This window comes from Oncorhynchus keta, chromosome 19, assembly GCF_023373465.1.
Source record: "Oncorhynchus keta strain PuntledgeMale-10-30-2019 chromosome 19, Oket_V2, whole genome shotgun sequence".
Classification (NCBI taxonomy): Eukaryota; Metazoa; Chordata; class Actinopteri; order Salmoniformes; family Salmonidae; genus Oncorhynchus; species Oncorhynchus keta.
This window is the reverse complement of record NC_068439.1, coordinates 82,073,973-82,094,016: the sequence shown is the minus strand read 5'-3', so window position 1 is coordinate 82,094,016 and position 20,044 is coordinate 82,073,973. Positions and strand designations below refer to the sequence as shown.

At 45.6% G+C, this 20,044-nt stretch overlaps 1 protein-coding gene across 3 annotated transcripts in view; it reads right to left on the bottom strand.

The window, feature by feature from the left end:
* Positions 1 to 20,044, bottom strand: part of LOC118397920 (transforming growth factor beta-3 proprotein-like) — a 48,801-nt gene that overhangs the window by 26,936 nt on the left and 1,821 nt on the right. The window lies entirely within an intron of this gene.

Sequence of the window (20,044 nt, the reverse complement as noted above, 5' to 3'; positions counted from 1 at the left end):
TTGAGTGTGGTCTGGCCCAGGAGTGGGAAGGTGAACGGAAAGGCTCTGGAGCAACGAACCGCCCTTGCTGTCTCTGCCTGGCCGGTTCCCCTCTTTCCACTGGGATTCTCTGCCTCTAACCCTATTACAGGGGCTGAGTCACTGGCCTACTGGTGCTCTTCCATGCCGTCCCTAGGAGGGGTGCGTCACTTGAGTGGGTTGAGTATCTGACGTGGTCTTCCTGCCTGGGTTGTGCCGTGGCGGAGACCTTTGTGGGCTATACTCGGCCTTGTCTCAGGATGGTAAGTTGGTGGTTGAAGATATCCCTCCAGTTGTGTGGGGGCTGTGCTTTGACAAAGTGGGTGGGGTTATATCCTTCCTGTTTGGTCCTGTCCGGGGTATCATCGGATGGGGCCACAGTGTCTCCTGACTCCTCCTGTCTCAGCCTCCAGTATTTATGCTGCAGTAGTTTATGTGTCGGGGGGCTAGGGTCAGTCTGTTATACCTGGAGTATTTATCCTGTATTATCCGGTGTCCAGTGTGAATTTAAGTATGCTCTCTCTAATTCTTTCTTTCTTTCCTTCTCTCTCTCAGAGGACCTGAGCCCTAGGACCATGCCTCGGGACTACCTGGCATGATGACTTCCTGCTGTCCCCAGTCCACCTGGCCGTGCTGCTGCTCCAGTTTCAACTCTTCTGCCTGCGGCTATGGAACCCTGACCTGTTCACCGGACGTGCTACCTGCTCCAGACCTGCTGTTTTCAACTCTCTAGAGACAGCAGGAGCGGTAGAGATACTCTCAATGATCGGCTATGAAAAGCCAAAAGATATTTACTCCTGAGGTGCTGACTTGCTGCACCCTCGACAACTACTGTGATTATTATTATTTGACCATGCTGGTCATTCATGAACATTTGAACATCTTGGCCATGTTCTGTTATAATCTCCACCCAGCACAGCCAGAAGAGGACTGGCCACCCCTCATAGCCTGGTTCCTCTCTAGGTATCTTCCTAGGTTTTGGCCTTTCTAGGGAGTTTTTCCTAGCCACCGTGCTTCTACACCTGCTTTGCTTGCTGTTTGGGGGTTTTAGGCTGGGTTTCTGTACAGCACTTTGAGATATCAGCTGATGTAAGAAGGGATTTATAAATACATTTGATTTGATTTGAAGCATAATGTTTTCCTTCACTTGTTGATGACACTTTGTATTTGTAGTCAACTTCGTTCTGATGTTATCGACAGTCAGACAGACATCTTGACTATCTCTATCGATGCACTCGGGCTGGATCTGAGGTTTTTATTAAGAGCCACGTTACTATCGAAGCCTCTGGGAAACACCTCGGCTACGAAAGACACATGGTAGGAAAGTTCTGAGGATGACCTTAATGCTAACAAAGGCTCTGGGAAAAACACCTTGGCTACTAAAGATGTGTGTCTGTCTGTGTCTGTGTGATGTAATGGTTATCTCTCTGTTTGCGTCACATCTCTCTACTGAGGTGGAATGCACAGGACAGGAGGCCAAGGGGGCCAGGTGACCAGGGGGCCTGTTCCTGTCTCAATGTTAACAGTTCCTGTCTCCATGGTAACTGTTCCTGTCTCAATGTTAACTGTTCCTGTCTCAATGTTAACTGTTCCTGTCTCCATGTTAACTGTTCCTGTCCCTCCATGTTAACTGTTCCTGTCTCCATGTTAACTGTTCCTGTCCCTCCATGTTAACTGTTCCTGTCTCCATGTTAACTGTTCCTGTCTCCATGTTAACTGTTCCTGTCTCCATGTTAACTGTTCCTGTCCCTCCATGGTAACTGTTCCTGTCTCCATGTTAACTGTTCCTGTCCCTCCATGTTAACTGTTCCTGTCTCCATGTTAACTGTTCCTGTCTCCATGGTAACTGTTCCTGTCTCCATGTTAACTGTTCCTGTCCCTCCATGTTAACTGTTCCTGTCCCTCCATGTTAACTGTTCCTGTCTCCATGTTAACTGTTCCTGTCCCTCCATGTTAACTGTTCCTGTCTCCATGTTAACTGTTCCTGTCTCCATGTTAACTGTTCCTGTCTCCCCATGTTAACTGTTCCTGTCTCCCATGTTAACTGTTCCTGGCTCCATGTTAACTGTTCCTGTCTCCATGTTAACTGTTCCTGTCCCTCCATGTTAACTGTTCCTGTCTCCATGTTAACTGTTCCTGTCCCTCCATGTTAACTGTTCCTGTCTCCATGTTAACTGTTCCTGTCCCTCCATGTTAACTGTTCCTGTCCCTCCATGTTAACTGTTCCTGTCCCTCCATGTTAACTGTTCCTGTCTCCATGTTAACTGTTCCTGTCCTCCATGTTAACTGTTCCTGTCTCCATGTTAACTGTTCCTGGCTCCATGTTAACTGTTCCTGTCTCCATGTTAACTGTTCCTGTCTCCATGTTAACTGTTCCTGTCTCCATGTTAACTGTTCCTGTCCCTCCATGTTAACTGTTCCTGTCTCCATGTTAACTGTTCCTGTCTCCATGTTAACTGTTCCTGTCTCCATGTTAACTGTTCCTGTCTCCATGTTAACTGTTCCTGTCCCTCCATGTTAACTGTTCCTGTCTCCATGGTAACTGTTCCTGTCTCAATGTTAACTGTTCCTGTCTCAATGTTAACTGTTCCTGTCTCCATGTTAACTGTTCCTGTCCCTCCATGTTAACTGTTCCTGTCTCCATGTTAACTGTTCCTGGCTCCATGTTAACTGTTCCTGTCCCTCCATGTTAACTGTTCCTGTCTCCATGTTAACTGTTCCTGTCTCCATGTTAACTGTTCCTGTCTCCATGTTAACTGTTCCTGTCTCCATGGTAACTGTTCCTGTCCCTCCATGTTAACTGTTCCTGTCCCTCCATGTTAACTGTTCCTGTCCCTCCATGTTAACTGTTCCTGTCTCCATGTTAACTGTTCCTGTCTCCATGTTAACTGTTCCTGTCTCCATGTTAACTGTTCCTGTCTCAATGTTAACAGTTCCTGTCTCCATGGTAACTGTTCCTGTCTCAATGTTAACTGTTCCTGTCTCCATGGTAACTGTTCCTGTCTCAATGTTAACAGTTCCTGTCTCCATGGTAACTGTTCCTGTCCCTCCATGTTAACTGTTCCTGTCTCCACGGTAACTGTTCATGTCTCCATGTTAACTGTTCCTGTCTCCATGTTAACTGTTCCTGTCTCCATGTTAACTGTTCCTGTCTCCCATGGTAACTGTTCCTGTCTCAATGTTAACTGTTCCTGTCTCCATGTTAACTGTTCCTGTCTCCATGGTAACTGTTCCTGTCTCAATGTTAAATGTTCCTGTCTCAATGATAACTGTTCCTGTCTCAATGTTAACTGTTCCTGTCTCCATGGTAACTGTTCCTGTCTCAATGTTAACTGTTCCTGTCTCAATGATAACTGTTCCTGTCTCAATGTTAACTGTTCCTGTCTCCATGGTAACTCTTCCTGTCTCCATGTTAACTGTTCCTGTCCCTCCATGTAAACTGTTCCTGTCTCCATGGTAACTGTTCCTGTCTCCATGTTAACTGTTCCTGTCTCCATGGTAACTGTTCCTGGCTCCATGTAAACTGTTCCTGGCTCCATGTTAACTGTTCCTGTCTCCATGGTAACTGTTCCTGTCTCCATGTTAACTGTTCCTGTCTCCATGTTAACTGTTCCTGTCTCCATGTTAACTGTTCCTGTCTCCATGGTAACTGTTCCTGGCTCCATGTTAACTGTTCCTGTCCCTCCATGTAAACTGTTCCTGTCTCCATGGTAACTGTTCCTGTCTCCAGGTTAACTGTTCCTGTCTCCATGGTAACTGTTTCTGTCTCCATGGTAACTGTTCCTGTCTCCAGGTTAACTGTTCCTGTCTCCATGGTAACTGTTCCTGTCTCCATGGTAACTGTTCCTGTCTCCAGGTTAACTGTTCCCATCTCCATGGTAACTGTTCCTGTCTCCATGGTAACTGTTCCTGTATCCATGGTAACTGTTCCTGTCTCCAGGTTAACTGTTCCTGTCTCCATGGTAACTGTTCCTGTCTCCAGGTTAACTGTTCCTGTCTCCATGGTAACTGTTCCTGTCTCCATGGTAACTGTTCCTGTCTCCAGGTTAACTGTTCCCGTCTCCATGGTAACTGTTCCTGTCTCCATGGTAACTGTTCCTGTATCCATGGTAACTGTTCCTGTCTCCAGGTTAACTGTTCCTGTATCCATGGTAACTGTTCCTGTCTCCATGTTAACTGTTCCTGTCTCCATGTTAACTGTTCCTGTCTCCATGTTAACTGTTCCTGTATCCATGGTAACTGTTCCTGTCTCCCAGGTTAACTGTTCCTGTCTCCATGTTAACTGTTCCTGTCTCCATGGTAACTGTTCCTGTCTCCCATGTTAACTGTTCCTGTCCCTCCATGTTAACTGTTCCTGTCTCCATGTTAACTGTTCCTGTCTCCATGTTAACTGTTCCTGTCTCCATGTTAACTGTTCCTGTCTCCATGGTAACTGTTCCTGTCTCCATGTTAACTGTTCCTGTCTCCATGTTAACTGTTCCTGTCTCCATGGTAACTGTTCCTGTCTCCATGTTAACTGTTCCTGTCTCCATGTTAACTGTTCCTGGCTCCATGTTAACTGTTCCTGTCTCCATGGTAACTGTTCCTGTCTCCATGGTAACTGTTCCTGTCTCCATGGTAACTGTTCCTGTCTCCATGGTAACTGTTCCTGTCTCCATGTTAACTGTTCCTGTCTCAATGTTAACTGTTCCTGTCTCCATGTTAACTGTTCCTGTCTCCATGGTAACTGTTCCTGTCCCTCCATGTTAACTGTTCCTGTCTCCATGTTAACTGTTCCTGTCCCTCCATGTTAACTGTTCCTGTCTCCATGTTAACTGTTCCTGTCTCCATGTTAACTGTTCCTGTTCCATGTTAACTGTTCCTGTCTCCATGTTAACTGTTCCTGTCTCCCATGTTAACTGTTCCTGTCTCCATGGTAACTGTTCCTGTCCCTCCATGTTAACTGTTCCTGTCCCTCCATGTTAACTGTTCCTGTCTCCCATGTTAACTGTTCCTGTCTCCATGTTAACTGTTCCTGTCTCCATGTTAACTGTTCCTGTCTCCCATGTTAACTGTTCCTGTCCCCATGTTAACTGTTCCTGTCTCCATGTTAACTGTTCCTGTCTCCATGGTAACTGTTCCTGTCTCCATGTTAACTGTTCCTGTCTCCATGTTAACTGTTCCTGTCTCCATGTTAACTGTTCCTGTCTCCATGTTAACTGTTCCTGTCTCCATGTTAACTGTTCCTGTCCCTCCATGGTAACTGTTCCTGTCTCCATGTTAACTGTTCCTGTCTCCATGTTAACTGTTCCTGTCTCCCATGGTAACTGTTCCTGTCTCCATGTTAACTGTTCCTGTCTCCATGTTAACTGTTCCTGTCCCTCCATGTTAACTGTTCCTGTCCCTCCATGTTAACTGTTCCTGTCTCCATGGTAACTGTTCCTGTCCCTCCATGTTAACTGTTCCTGTCCCTCCATGTTAACTGTTCCTGTCTCCATGTTAACTGTTCCTGTCCCTCCATGTTAACTGTTCCTGTCTCCATGTTAACTGTTCCTGTCTCCATGTTAACTGTTCCTGTCTCCATGTTAACTGTTCCTGTCTCCATGTTAACTGTTCCTGTCTCCATGTTAACTGTTCCTGTCTCCATGGTAACTGTTCCTGTCCCTCCATGTTAACTGTTCCTGTCCCTCCATGTTAACTGTTCCTGTCTCGATGTTAACTGTTCCTGTCCCTCCATGTTAACTGTTCCTGTCTCCCATGTTAACTGTTCCTGTCCCTCCATGTTAACTGTTCCTGTCTCCATGTTAACTGTTCCTGTCCCTCCATGTAAACTGTTCCTGTCTCCATGGTAACTGTTCCTGTCTCCATGTTAACTGTTCCTGTCTCCATGTTAACTGTTCCTGTCTCCATGTTAACTGTTCCTGTCTCCATGTTAACTGTTCCTGTCTCCATGTTAACTGTTCCTGTCTCCATGTTAACTGTTCCTGTCCCTCCATGTAAACTGTTCCTGTCTCCATGGTAACTGTTCCTGTCTCCATGTTAACTGTTCCTGTCTCCATGTTAACTGTTCCTGTCTCCCATGTTAACTGTTCCTGTCCCTCCATGTAAACTGTTCCTGTCTCCATGGTAACTGTTCCTGTCTCCATGTTAACTGTTCCTGTCTCCATGTTAACTGTTCCTGTCCCTCCATGTTAACTGTTCCTGTCTCCATGTTAACTGTTCCTGCTCCATGTTAACTGTTCCTGTCTCCCATGTTAACTGTTCCTGTCCCTCCATGTAAACTGTTCCTGTCTCCATGGTAACTGTTCCTGTCTCCATGTTAACTGTTCCTGTCTCCATGGTAACTGTTCCTGTCTCCATGTTAACTGTTCCTGTCTCCATGTTAACTGTTCCTGTTTCCATGTTAACTGTTCCTGTCCCTCCATGTTAACTGTTCCTGTCTCCATGGTAACTGTTCCTGTCCCTCCATGTTAACTGTTCCTGTCCCTCCATGTTAACTGTTCCTGTCTCCATGGTAACTGTTCCTGTCTCCATGTTAACTGTTCCTGTCTCCATGTTAACTGTTCCTGTCTCCATGTTAACTGTTCCTGTCCCTCCATGTAAACTGTTCCTGTCTCCATGGTAACTGTTCCTGTCTCCATGTTAACTGTTCCTGTCTCCATGTTAACTGTTCCTGTCTCCATGTTAACTGTTCCTGTCTCCATGGTAACTGTTCCTGTCTCCATGGTAACTGTTCCTGTCTCCATGTTAACTGTTCCTGTCTCCATGTTAACTGTTCCTGTCTCCCATGTTAACTGTTCCTGTCTCCATGTTAACTGTTCCTGTCCCTCCATGTTAACTGTTCCTGTCCCTCCATGTTAACTGTTCCTGTCTCCATGGTAACTGTTCCTGTCTCCATGTTAACTGTTCCTGTCTCCCCATGTTAACTGTTCCTGTCTCCATGTTAACTGTTCCTGTCTCCATGTTAACTGTTCCTGTTTCCATGTTAACTGTTCCTGTCCCTCCATGTTAACTGTTCCTGTCTCCATGGTAACTGTTCCTGTCCCTCCATGTTAACTGTTCCTGTCCCTCCATGTTAACTGTTCCTGTCTCCATGGTAACTGTTCCTGTCTCCATGTTAACTGTTCCTGTCTCCATGGTAACTGTTCCTGTCTCCATGTTAACTGTTCCTGTCTCCATGGTAACTGTTCCTGTCTCCATGTTAACTGTTCCTGTCTCCATGTTAACTGTTCCTGTCTCCATGTTAACTGTTCCTGTCTCCATGGTAACTGTTCCTGTCTCCATGTTAACTGTTCCTGTCTCCATGTTAACTGTTCCTGTTTCCATGTTAACTGTTCCTGTCCCTCCATGTTAACTGTTCCTGTCTCCATGGTAACTGTTCCTGTCCCTCCATGTTAACTGTTCCTGTCCCTCCATGTTAACTGTTCCTGTCTCCATGGTAACTGTTCCTGTCTCCATGGTAACTGTTCCTGTCTCCATGTTAACTGTTCCTGTCTCCATGTTAACTGTTCCTGTCTCCATGTTAACTGTTCCTGTCTCCATGTTAACTGTTCCTGTCTCCATGTTAACTGTTCCTGTCCCATGGTAACTGTTCCTGTCTCCATGTTAACTGTTCCTGTCTCCATGTTAACTGTTCCTGTCTCCATGGTAACTGTTCCTGTCTCCATGTTAACTGTTCCTGTCTCCATGTTAACTGTTCCTGTCCCTCCATGTTAACTGTTCCTGTCTCCATGTTAACTGTTCCTGTCCCTCCATGTTAACTGTTCCTGTCTCCATGTTAACTGTTCCTGTCCCTCCATGTTAACTGTTCCTGTCCCTCCATGGTAACTGTTCCTGTCCCTCCATGTTAACTGTTCCTGTCTCCATGTTAACTGTTCCTGTCTCCATGTTAACTGTTCCTGTCTCCATGGTAACTGTTCCTGTCTCCATGTTAACTGTTCCTGTCTCCATGTTAACTGTTCCTGTCTCCATGGTAACTGTTCCTGTCTCCATGTTAACTGTTCCTGTCTCCATGTTAACTGTTCCTGTCCCTCCATGTTAACTGTTCCTGTCCCTCCATGTTAACTGTTCCTGTCCCTCCATGTTAACTGTTCCTGTCTCCATGGTAACTGTTCCTGTCCCTCCATGTTAACTGTTCCTGTCTCCAGGTTAACTGTTCCTGTCCCTCCATGTTAACTGTTCCTGTCTCCATGTTAACTGTTCCTGTCTCCATGGTAACTGTTCCTGTCTCCATGTTAACTGTTCCTGTCTCCATGTTAACTGTTCCTGTCTCCATGGTAACTGTTCCTGTCTCCCATGTTAACTGTTCCTGTCTCCATGTTAACTGTTCCTGTCTCCATGGTAACTGTTCCTGTCTCCATGTTAACTGTTCCTGTCTCCATGTTAACTGTTCCTGTCTCCATGTTAACTGTTCCTGTCTCCATGTTAACTGTTCCTGTCTCCATGGTAACTGTTCCTGTCTCCATGTTAACTGTTCCTGTCTCCATGTTAACTGTTCCTGTCTCCATGGTAACTGTTCCTGTCTCCATGTTAACTGTTCCTGTCTCCATGTTAACTGTTCCTGTCTCCATGTTAACTGTTCCTCTCCCTCCATGTTAACTGTTCCTGTCTCCATGTTAACTGTTCCTGTCTCCATGTTAACTGTTCCTGTCTCCCATGTTAACTGTTCCTGTCTCCATGTTAACTGTTCCTGTCTCCATGTTAACTGTTCCTCTCCCTCCATGTTAACTGTTCCTGTCTCCATGGAAACTGTTCCTGTCTCCATGTTAACTGTTCCTGTCTCCATGGTAACTGTTCCTGTCTCCATGTTAACTGTTCCTGTCTCCATGTTAACTGTTCCTGTCCCTCCATGTTAACTGTTCCTGTCTCCATGTTAACTGTTCCTGTCTCCATGTTAACTGTTCCTGTCTCCATGGTAACTGTTCCTGTCTCCATGTAAACTGTTCCTGGCTCCATGTTAACTGTTCCTGTCTCCATGGTAACTGTTCCTGTCTCCATGTTAACTGTTCCTGTCTCCATGTTAACTGTTCCTGTCTCCATGTTAACTGTTCCTGTCTCCATGGTAACTGTTCCTGTCTCCATGTTAACTGTTCCTGTCTCCATGTTAACTGTTCCTGTCTCCATGGTAACTGTTCCTGTCTCCATGTTAACTGTTCCTGTCCCTCCATGTTAACTGTTCCTGTCCCTCCATGTTAACTGTTCCTGTCCCTCCATGTTAACTGTTCCTGTCTCCATGTTAACTGTTCCTGTCTCCATGTTAACTGTTCCTGTCCCTCCATGTTAACTGTTCCTGTCCCTCCATGTTAACTGTTCCTGTCCCTCCATGTTAACTGTTCCTGTGCTCCATGTTAACTGTTCCTGTCCCTCCATGTTAACTGTTCCTGTCTCCATGTTAACTGTTCCTGTCTCCATGTTAACTGTTCCTGTCTCCATGTTAACTGTTCTGTTCCATGGTAACTGTTCCTCCATGTTAACTGTTCCTGTCCCTCCATGTTAACTGTTCCTGTCCCTCCATGTTAACTGTTCCTGTCCCTCCATGTTAACTGTTCCTGTCTCCATGTTAACTGTTCCTGTCTCCATGTTAACTGTTCCTGTCTCCATGTTAACTGTTCCTGTCTCCATGTTAACTGTTCCTGTCTCCATGGTAACTGTTCCTGTCTCCATGTAAACTGTTCCTGTCTCCCATGGTAACTGTTCCTGTCTCCATGTTAACTGTTCCTGTCCCTCCATGTTAACTGTTCCTGTCCCCATGTTAACTGTTCCTGTCTCCATGTTAACTGTTCCTGTCTCCATGGTAACTGTTCCTGTCTCCATGTTAACTGTTCCTGTCTCCATGTTAACTGTTCCTGTCTCCATGTTAACTGTTCCTGTCCCTCCATGTTAACTGTTCCTGTCTCCATGGTAACTGTTCCTGTCTCCATGTTAACTGTTCCTGTCTCCATGTTAACTGTTCCTGTCTCCATGTTAACTGTTCCTGTCTCCATGGTAACTGTTCCTGTCTCCATGTTAACTGTTCCTGTCTCCATGTTAACTGTTCCTGTCTCCATGGTAACTGTTCCTGTCTCCCATGTTAACTGTTCCTGTCTCCATGGTAACTGTTCCTGTCTCCATGTTAACTGTTCCTGTCTCCATGTTAACTGTTCCTGTCTCCATGTTAACTGTTCCTGTCCCTCCATGTAAACTGTTCCTGTCCCTCCATGTAAACTGTTCCTGTCTCCATGTTAACTGTTCCTGTCTCCATGTTAACTGTTCCTGTCTCCATGTTAACTGTTCCTGTCTCCATGTTAACTGTTCCTGTCCCTCCATGTTAACTGTTCCTGTCCCTCCATGTTAACTGTTCCTGTCTCCATGTTAACTGTTCCTGTCTCCATGTTAACTGTTCCTGTCCCTCCATGTTAACTGTTCCTGTCTCCATGTTAACTGTTCCTGTCCCTCCATGTTAACTGTTCCTGTCTCCATGTTAACTGTTCCTGTCCCTCCATGTTAACTGTTCCTGTCTCCATGTTAACTGTTCCTGTCCCTCCATGTTAACTGTTCCTGTCTCCATGGTAACTGTTCCTGTCCCTCCATGTTAACTGTTCCTGTCCCTCCATGTTAACTGTTCCTGTCTCCATGTTAACTGTTCCTGTCTCCATGTTAACTGTTCCTGTCTCCATGTTAACTGTTCCTGTCCCTCCATGTAAACTGTTCCTGTCTCCCATGGTAACTGTTCCTGTCTCCATGTTAACTGTTCCTGTCTCCATGGTAACTGTTCCTGTCTCCATGTTAACTGTTCCTGTCTCCATGTTAACTGTTCCTGTTTCCCATGTTAACTGTTCCTGTCTCCATGTTAACTGTTCCTGTCTCCTGTTAACTGTTCCTGTTGGTAACTGTTCCTGTCTCCATGTTAACTGTTCCTGTCCCTCCATGTTAACTGTTCCTGTCCCTCCATGTTAACTGTTCCTGTCTCCATGTTAACTGTTCCTGTCTCCATGTTAACTGTTCCTGTCTCCATGGTAACTGTTCCTGTCTCCATGTAAACTGTTCCTGTCTCCATGTAAACTGTTCCTGTCTCCATGTTAACTGTTCCTGTCCCTCCATGTTAACTGTTCCTGTCTCCATGTTAACTGTTCCTGTCTCCATGTTAACTGTTCCTGTCTCCATGGTAACTGTTCCTGTCTCCATGTTAACTGTTCCTGTCTCCATGTTAACTGTTCCTGTTTCCATGTTAACTGTTCCTGTCTCCATGTTAACTGTTCCTGTCTCCATGTTAACTGTTCCTGTCCCTCCATGTTAACTGTTCCTGTCTCCATGGTAACTGTTCCTGTCCCCCATGTTAACTGTTCCTGTCTCCATGGTAACTGTTCCTGTCCTCCATGTTAACTGTTCCTGTCCCTCCATGTAAACTGTTCCTGTCTCCATGGTAACTCCTGTCTCCATGTTAACTGTTCCTGTCTCCATGGTAACTGTTCCTGTCTCCATGTTAACTGTTCCTGTCTCCATGTTAACTGTTCCTGTTTCCATGTTAACTGTTCCTGTCCCTCCATGTTAACTGTTCCTGTCTCCATGGTAACTGTTCCTGTCCCTCCATGTTAACTGTTCCTGTCCCTCCATGTTAACTGTTCCTGTCTCCATGGTAACTGTTCCTGTCTCCATGTTAACTGTTCCTGTCTCCATGTTAACTGTTCCTGTCTCCATGTTAACTGTTCCTGTCCCTCCATGTAAACTGTTCCTGTCTCCATGGTAACTGTTCCTGTCTCCATGTTAACTGTTCCTGTCTCCATGTTAACTGTTCCTGTCTCCATGTTAACTGTTCCTGTCTCCATGGTAACTGTTCCTGTCTCCATGGTAACTGTTCCTGTCTCCATGTTAACTGTTCCTGTCTCCATGTTAACTGTTCCTGTCTCCCATGTTAACTGTTCCTGTCCCATGTTAACTGTTCCTGTCCCTCCATGTTAACTGTTCCTGTCCCTCCATGTTAACTGTTCCTGTCTCCATGGTAACTGTTCCTGTCTCCATGTTAACTGTTCCTGTCTCCATGTTAACTGTTCCTGTCTCCATGTTAACTGTTCCTGTCTCCATGTTAACTGTTCCTGTTTCCATGTTAACTGTTCCTGTCCCTCCATGTTAACTGTTCCTGTCTCCATGGTAACTGTTCCTGTCCCTCCATGTTAACTGTTCCTGTTTCCATGTTAACTGTTCCTGTCCCTCCATGTTAACTGTTCCTGTCTCCATGGTAACTGTTCCTGTCTCCATGTTAACTGTTCCTGTCTCCATGTTAACTGTTCCTGTCTCCATGTTAACTGTTCCTGTCCCTCCATGTTAACTGTTCCTGTCTCCATGTTAACTGTTCCTGTCTCCCATGGTAACTGTTCCTGTCTCCATGTTAACTGTTCCTGTCTCCATGTTAACTGTTCCTGTCTCCATGTTAACTGTTCCTGTCTCCATGGTAACTGTTCCTGTCTCCATGTTAACTGTTCCTGTCTCCATGTTAACTGTTCCTGTTTCTATGTTAACTGTTCCTGTCCCTCCATGTTAACTGTTCCTGTCTCCATGGTAACTGTTCCTGTCCCTCCATGTTAACTGTTCCTGTCCCTCCATGTTAACTGTTCCTGTCTCCATGGTAACTGTTCCTGTCTCCATGTTAACTGTTCCTGTCTCCATGTTAACTGTTCCTGTCTCCATGGTAACTGTTCCTGTCTCCATGTTAACTGTTCCTGTCTCCATGTTAACTGTTCCTGTCTCCATGTTAACTGTTCCTGTCTCCATGTTAACTGTTCCTGTTCCTGGTAACTGTTCCTGTCTCCATGTTAACTGTTCCTGTCTCCATGTTAACTGTTCCTGTCTCCATGGTAACTGTTCCTGTCTCCATGTTAACTGTTCCTGTCTCCATGTTAACTGTTCCTGTCCCTCCATGTTAACTGTTCCTGTCTCCATGTTAACTGTTCCTGTCTCCATGTTAACTGTTCCTGTCTCCATGTTAACTGTTCCTGTCTCCATGTTAACTGTTCCTGTTCCATGTTAACTGTTCCTGTCTCCATGTTAACTGTTCCTGTCTCCATGGTAACTGTTCCTGTCTCCATGGTAACTGTTCCTGTCTCCATGTTAACTGTTCCTGTCTCCATGTTAACTGTTCCTGTCCCTCCATGTTAACTGTTCCTGTCTCCATGTTAACTTCCTGTTCCTGTTAACTGTTCCTGTCCCATGTTAACTGTTCCTGTCTCCATGTTAACTGTTCCTGTCCCATGGTAACTGTTCCTGTCTCCATGTTAACTGTTCCTGTCTCCATGTTAACTGTTCCTGTTTCCATGTTAACTGTTCCTGTCCCTCCATGTTAACTGTTCCTGTCCCTCCATGTTAACTGTTCCTGTCTCCATGTTAACTGTTCCTGTCTCCATGGTAACTGTTCCTGTCCCTCCATGTTAACTGTTCCTGTCTCCATGGTAACTGTTCCTGTCCCATGTTAACTGTTCCTGTCTCCATGTTAACTGTTCCTGTCTCCATGTTAACTGTTCCTGTCTCCATGGTAACTGTTCCTGTCTCCATGGTAACTGTTCCTGTTAACTGTTCCTGTCATGTAAATTGTTCCTGTCTCCATGTTAACTGTTCCTGTCTCCATGGTAACTGTTCCTGTCTCCATGTTAACTGTTCCTGTCCCATGTTAACTGTTCCTGTCTCCATGTTAACTGTTCCTGTCTCCATGGTAACTGTTCCTGTCTCCATGGTAACTGTTCCTGTCTCCATGTTAACTGTTCCTGTCTCCATGTTAACTGTTCCTGTCTCCATGTTAACTGTTCCTGTCTCCATGGTAACTGTTCCTGTCTCCATGTTAACTGTTCCTGTCTCCATGTTAACTGTTCCTGTCTCCATGGTAACTGTTCCTGTCTCCATGTTAACTGTTCCTGTCCCTCCATGTTAACTGTTCCTGTCTCCATGGTAACTGTTCCTGTCTCCATGTTAACTGTTCCTGTCTCCATGGTAACTGTTCCTGTCTCCATGTTAACTGTTCCTGTCTCCATGTTAACTGTTCCTGTCTCCATGTTAACTGTTCCTGTCCCTCCATGTAAACTGTTCCTGTCTCCATGGTAACTGTTCCTGTCTCCATGTTAACTGTTCCTGTCTCCATGGTAACTGTTCCTGTCTCCATGTTAACTGTTCCTGTCTCCATGTTAACTGTTCCTGTCCCTCCATGTTAACTGTTCCTGTCTCCATGTTAACTGTTCCTGTCTCCATGTTAACTGTTCCTGTCTCCATGGTAACTGTTCCTGTCTCCATGTAAACTGTTCCTGTCTCCATGTTAACTGTTCCTGTCTCCATGTTAACTGTTCCTGTCTCCATGTTAACTGTTCCTGTCCCTCCATGTTAACTGTTCCTGTCCCTCCATGTTAACTGTTCCTGTCTCCATGTTAACTGTTCCTGTCTCCATGTTAACTGTTCCTGTCTCCATGTTAACTGTTCCTGTTCCTGTTAACTGTTCCTGTCTCCATGGTAACTGTTCCTGTTCCCATGTTAACTGTTCCTGTCTCCATGTTAACTGTTCCTGTCTCCATGTTAACTGTTCCTCCCATGTTAACTGTTCCTGTCTCCATGGTAACTGTTCCTGTCTCCATGTTAACTGTTCCTGTCTCCATGGTAACTGTTCCTGTCTCCATGTTAACTGTTCCTGTCTCCATGTTAACTGTTCCTGTCTCCATGTTAACTGTTCCTGTCCCTCCATGTAAACTGTTCCTGTCCCTCCATGTAAACTGTTCCTGTCTCCATGTTAACTGTTCCTGTCTCCATGTTAACTGTTCCTGTCTCCATGGTAACTGTTCCTGTCCCTCCATGTAAACTGTTCCTGTCTCCATGTTAACTGTTCCTGTCTCCATGTTAACTGTTCCTGTCTCCATGTTAACTGTTCCTGTCTCCATGTTAACTGTTCCTGTCTCCATGTTAACTGTTCCTGTCTCCCATGTTAACTGTTCCTGTCTCCATGTTAACTGTTCCTGTCTCCATGTTAACTGTTCCTGTCTCAATGTTAACTGTTCCTGTCTCCATGGTAACTGTTCCTGTTCAATGTTAACTGTTCTGGCTCCATGTTAACTGTTCCTGTCTCCATGGTAACTGTTCCTGTCTCCATGTTAACTGTTCCTGTCTCCATGGTAACTGTTCCTGTCTCCATGTAAACTGTTCCTGTCTCCATGTTAACTGTTCCTGTCTCAATGTTAACTGTTCCTGTCTCCATGGTAACTGTTCCTGTCTCCATGTTAACTGTTCCTGTCTCCATGTTAACTGTTCCTGTCTCCATGGTAACTGTTCCTGTCTCCATGTTAACTGTTCCTGTCTCCATGTTAACTGTTCCTGTCTCCATGTTAACTGTTCCTGTCCCTCCATGTTAACTGTTCCTGTCTCTCCATGTTAACTGTTCCTGTCTCCATGTTAACTGTTCCTGGCTCCATGTTAACTGTTCCTGTCTCCATGGTAACTGTTCCTGTCTCCATGTTAACTGTTCCTGTCTCCATGGTAACTGTTCCTGTCTCCATGTAAACTGTTCCTGTCTCCATGTTATGTTCCTGTCTCCATGTTAACTGTTCCTGTCTCCATGTTAACTGTTCCTGTCTCCATGGTAACTGTTCCTGTCTCCATGTTAACTGTTCCTGTCCCTCCATGTTAACTGTTCCTGTCTCCATGTTAACTGTTCCTGTCTGTTCCTGTCCCTCCATGTTAACTGTTCCTGTCCCCCATGTTAACTGTTCCTGTCTCCATGTTAACTGTTCCTGTCTCCATGTTAACTGTTCCTGTCTCCATGGTAACTGTTCCTGTCTCCATGTTAACTGTTCCTGTCTCCATGTTAACTGTTCCTGTCTCCATGTTAACTGTTCCTGTCTCCATGTTAACTGTTCCTGTCCCTCCATGTTAACTGTTCCTGTCCCTCCATGTTAACTGTTCCTGTCTCCATGGTAACTGTTCCTGTCTCCATGTTAACTGTTCCTGTCTCCATGTTAACTGTTCCTGTCTCCATGTTAACTGTTCCTGTCCCTCCATGTTAACTGTTCCTGTCTCCATGGTAACTGTTCCTGTCTCCATGTTAACTGTTCCTGTCTCCATGTTAACTGTTCCTGTCTCCATGTTAACTGTTCCTGTCTCCATGTTAACTGTTCCTGTCTCCATGTTAACTGTTCCTGTCTCCCATGGTTAACTGTTCCTGTCTCCATGGTAACTGTTCCTGTCCCTCCATGTTAACTGTTCCTGTCCCTCCATGTTAACTGTTCCTGTCTCCATGTTAACTGTTCCTGTCCCTCCATGTTAACTGTTCCTGTCTCCATGGTAACTGTTCCTGTCTCCATGTTAACTGTTCCTGTCTCCATGTTAACTGTTCCTGTCTCCCATGGTAACTGTTCCTGTCCCTCCATGTTAACTGTTCCTGTCTCCATGTTAACTGTTCCTGTCTCCAGGTTAACTGTTCCTGTCTCCATGGTAACTGTTCCTGTCTCCATGTTAACTGTTCCTGTCTCCATGTTAACTGTTCCTGTCTCCCATGTTAACTGTTCCTGTCCCTCCATGTTAACTGTTCCTGTCCCTCCATGTTAACTGTTCCTGTCTCCATGGTAACTGTTCCTGTCTCCATGGTAACTGTTCCTGTCCCTCCATGTTAACTGTTCCTGTCTCCATGTTAACTGTTCCTGTCTCCAGGTTAACTGTTCCTGTCTCCATGGTAACTGTTCCTGTCTCCATGGTAACTGTTCCTGTCTCCAGGTTAACTGTTCCTGTCTCCATGGTAACTGTTCCTGTCTCCATGGTAACTGTTCCTGTCTCCATGGTAACTGTTCCTGTCCCATGTTAACTGTTCCTGTCCCATGGTAACTGTTCCTGTCTCCAGGTTAACTGTTCCTGTCTCCATGGTAACTGTTCCTGTCCCATGTTAACTGTTCCTGTCTCCATGTTAACTGTTCCTGTCTCCATGGTAACTGTTCCTGTCTCCATGGTAACTGTTCCAGTCTCCATGGTAACTGTTCCTGTCTCCATGTTAACTGTTCCTGTCTCCATGTTAACTGTTCCTGTCTCCATGGTAACTGTTCCTGTCTCCCCATGGTAACTGTTCCTGTCTCCATGTTAACTGTTCCTGTCTCCATGTTAACTGTTCCTGTCTCCATGGTAAGTGTTCCTGTCTCCAGGTTAACTGTTCTTGTCTCCATGGTAACTGTTCCTGTCTCCCATGGTAACTGTTCCAGTCTCCATGGTAACTGCCCTGTCTCCATGGTAACTGTTCCTGTCTCCATGTTAACTGTTCCTGTCTCCATGTTAACTGTTCCTGTCCCTCCATGTAAACTGTTCCTGTCTCCATGGTAACTGTTCCTGTCTCCATGTTAACTGTTCCTGTCTCCATGGTAACTGTTCCTGTCTCCATGGTAACTGTTCCTGTCTCCATGTTAACTGTTCCTGTTTCCATGTTAACTGTTCCTGTCTCCCATGGTAACTGTTCCTGTCTCCATGGTAACTGTTCCTGTCCTTAACTGTCCTGTCCCATGGTAACTGTTCCTGTCTCCATGGTAACTGTTCCTGTCTCCATGGTAACTGTTCCTGTCTCCAGGTTAACTGTTCCTGTCCCATGGTAACTGTTCCTGTCTCCAGGTTAACTGTTCCTGTCTCCATGGTAACTGTTCCTGTCTCCATGTTAACTGTTCCTGTCTCCATGTTAACTGTTCCTGTCTCCCATGGTAACTGTTCCTGTCTCCATGGTAACTGTTCCAGTCTCCATGGTAACTGTTCCTGTCCCATGTTAACTGTTCCTGTCTCCATGTTAACTGTTCCTGTCTCCATGGTAACTGTTCCTGTCTCCATGTTAACTGTTCCTGTCTCCATGTAAACTGTTCCTGTCCCTCCATGGTAACTGTTCCTGTCCCTCCATGTTAACTGTTCCTGTCTCCATGGTAACTGTTCCTGTCTCCATGTTAACTGTTCCTGTCTCCATGGTAACTGTTCCTGTCTCCATGGTAACTGTTCCTGTCTCCATGGTAACTGTTCCTGTCCCTCCATGTTAACTGTTCCTGTCTCCATGGTAACTGTTCCTGTCTCCATGTTAACTGTTCCTGTCTCCATGGTAACTGTTCCTGTCCCTCCATGTTAACTGTTCCTGTCTCCATGGTAACTGTTCCTGTCTCCATGGTAACTGTTCCTGTCCCTCCATGTTAACTGTTCCTGTCCCTCCATGTTAACTGTTCCTGTCCCTCCATGTTAACTGTTCCTGTCCCTCCATGTTAACTGTTCCTGTCCCTCCATGTTAACTGTTCCTGTCTCCATGGTAACTGTTCCTGTCTCCATGGTAACTGTTCCTGTCTCCAGGTTAACTGTTCCTGTCTCCATGGTAACTGTTCCTGTCTCCATGTTAACTGTTCCTGTCTCCATGTTAACTGTTCCTGTCTCCATGGTAACTGTTCCTGTCTCCATGGTAACTGTTCCAGTCTCCATGGTAACTGTTCCTGTCTCCATGTTAACTGTTCCTGTCTCCATGTTAACTGTTCCTGTCTCCATGGTAACTGTTCCTGTCTCCATGGTAACTGTTCCTGTCTCCATGTTAACTGTTCCTGTCTCCATGTTAACTGTTCCTGTCTCCATGGTAAGTGTTCCTGTCTCCCAGGTTAACTGTTCTTGTCTCCATGGTAACTGTTCCCTCCATGGTAACTGTTCCAGTCTCCATGGTAACTGCTCCTGTCTCCAGGTTAACTGTTCCTGTCCCATGTTAACTGTTCCTGTCTCCCATGTTAACTGTTCCTGTCCCTCCATGTAACTGTTCCTGTCTCCATGGTAACTGTTCCTGTCTCCATGTTAACTGTTCCTGTCTCCATGGTAACTGTTCCTGTCTCCATGTTAACTGTTCCTGTCTCCATGTTAACTGTTCCTGTTTCCAGGTTAACTGTTCCTGTCTCCATGGTAACTGTTCCTGTCTCCATGGTAACTGTTCCTGTCTCCATGTTAACTGTTCCTGTCTCCATGGTAACTGTTCCTGTCTCCATGGTAACTGTTCCTGTCTCCATGGTAACTGTTCCTGTCTCCAGGTTAACTGTTCCTGTCTCCATGGTAACTGTTCCTGTCTCCAGGTTAACTGTTCCTGTCTCCATGGTAACTGTTCCTGTCTCCATGTTAACTGTTCCTGTCTCCATGTTAACTGTTCCTGTCTCCATGGTAACTGTTCCTGTCTCCATGGTAACTGTTCCAGTCTCCATGGTAACTGTTCCTGTCTCCATGTTAACTGTTCCTGTCTCCATGTTAACTGTTCCTGTCTCCATGGTAACTGTTCCTGTCTCCATGGTAACTGTTCCTGTCTCCATGTTAACTGTTCCTGTCTCCATGGTAACTGTTCCTGTCCCTCCATGTTAACTGTTCCTGTCTCCATGGTAACTGTTCCTGTCTCCATGGTAACTGTTCCTGTCTCCCAGGTTAACTGTTCCTGTCTCCATGGTAACTGTTCCTGTCTCCAGGTTAACTGTTCCTGTCTCCATGGTAACTGTTCCTGTCTCCCATGTTAACTGTTCCTGTCTCCATGTTAACTGTTCCTGTCTCCATGGTAACTGTTCCTGTCTCCATGGTAACTGTTCCAGTCTCCATGGTAACTGTTCCTGTCTCCATGTTAACTGTTCCTGTCTCCATGTTAACTGTTCCTGTCTCCATGGTAACTGTTCCTGTCTCCATGGTAACTGTTCCTGTCTCCATGTTAACTGTTCCTGTCTCCATGGTAACTGTTCCTGTCTCCATGGTAACTGTTCCTGTCTCCATGGTAACTGTTCCTGTCCCTCCATGTTAACTGTTCCTGTCTCCATGGTAACTGTTCCTGTCTCCATGGTAACTGTTCCTGTCTCCATGGTAACTGTTCCTGTCCCTCCATGTTAACTGTTCCTGTCTCCATGGTAACTGTTCCTGTCTCCATGGTAACTGTTCCTGTCCCTCCATGTTAACTGTTCCTGTCCCTCCATGTTAACTGTTCCTGTCCCTCCATGTTAACTGTTCCTGTCCCTCCATGTTAACTGTTCCTGTCCCTCCATGGTAACTGTTCCTGTCCCTGTCTCCATGTTAACTGTTCCTGTCTCCATGG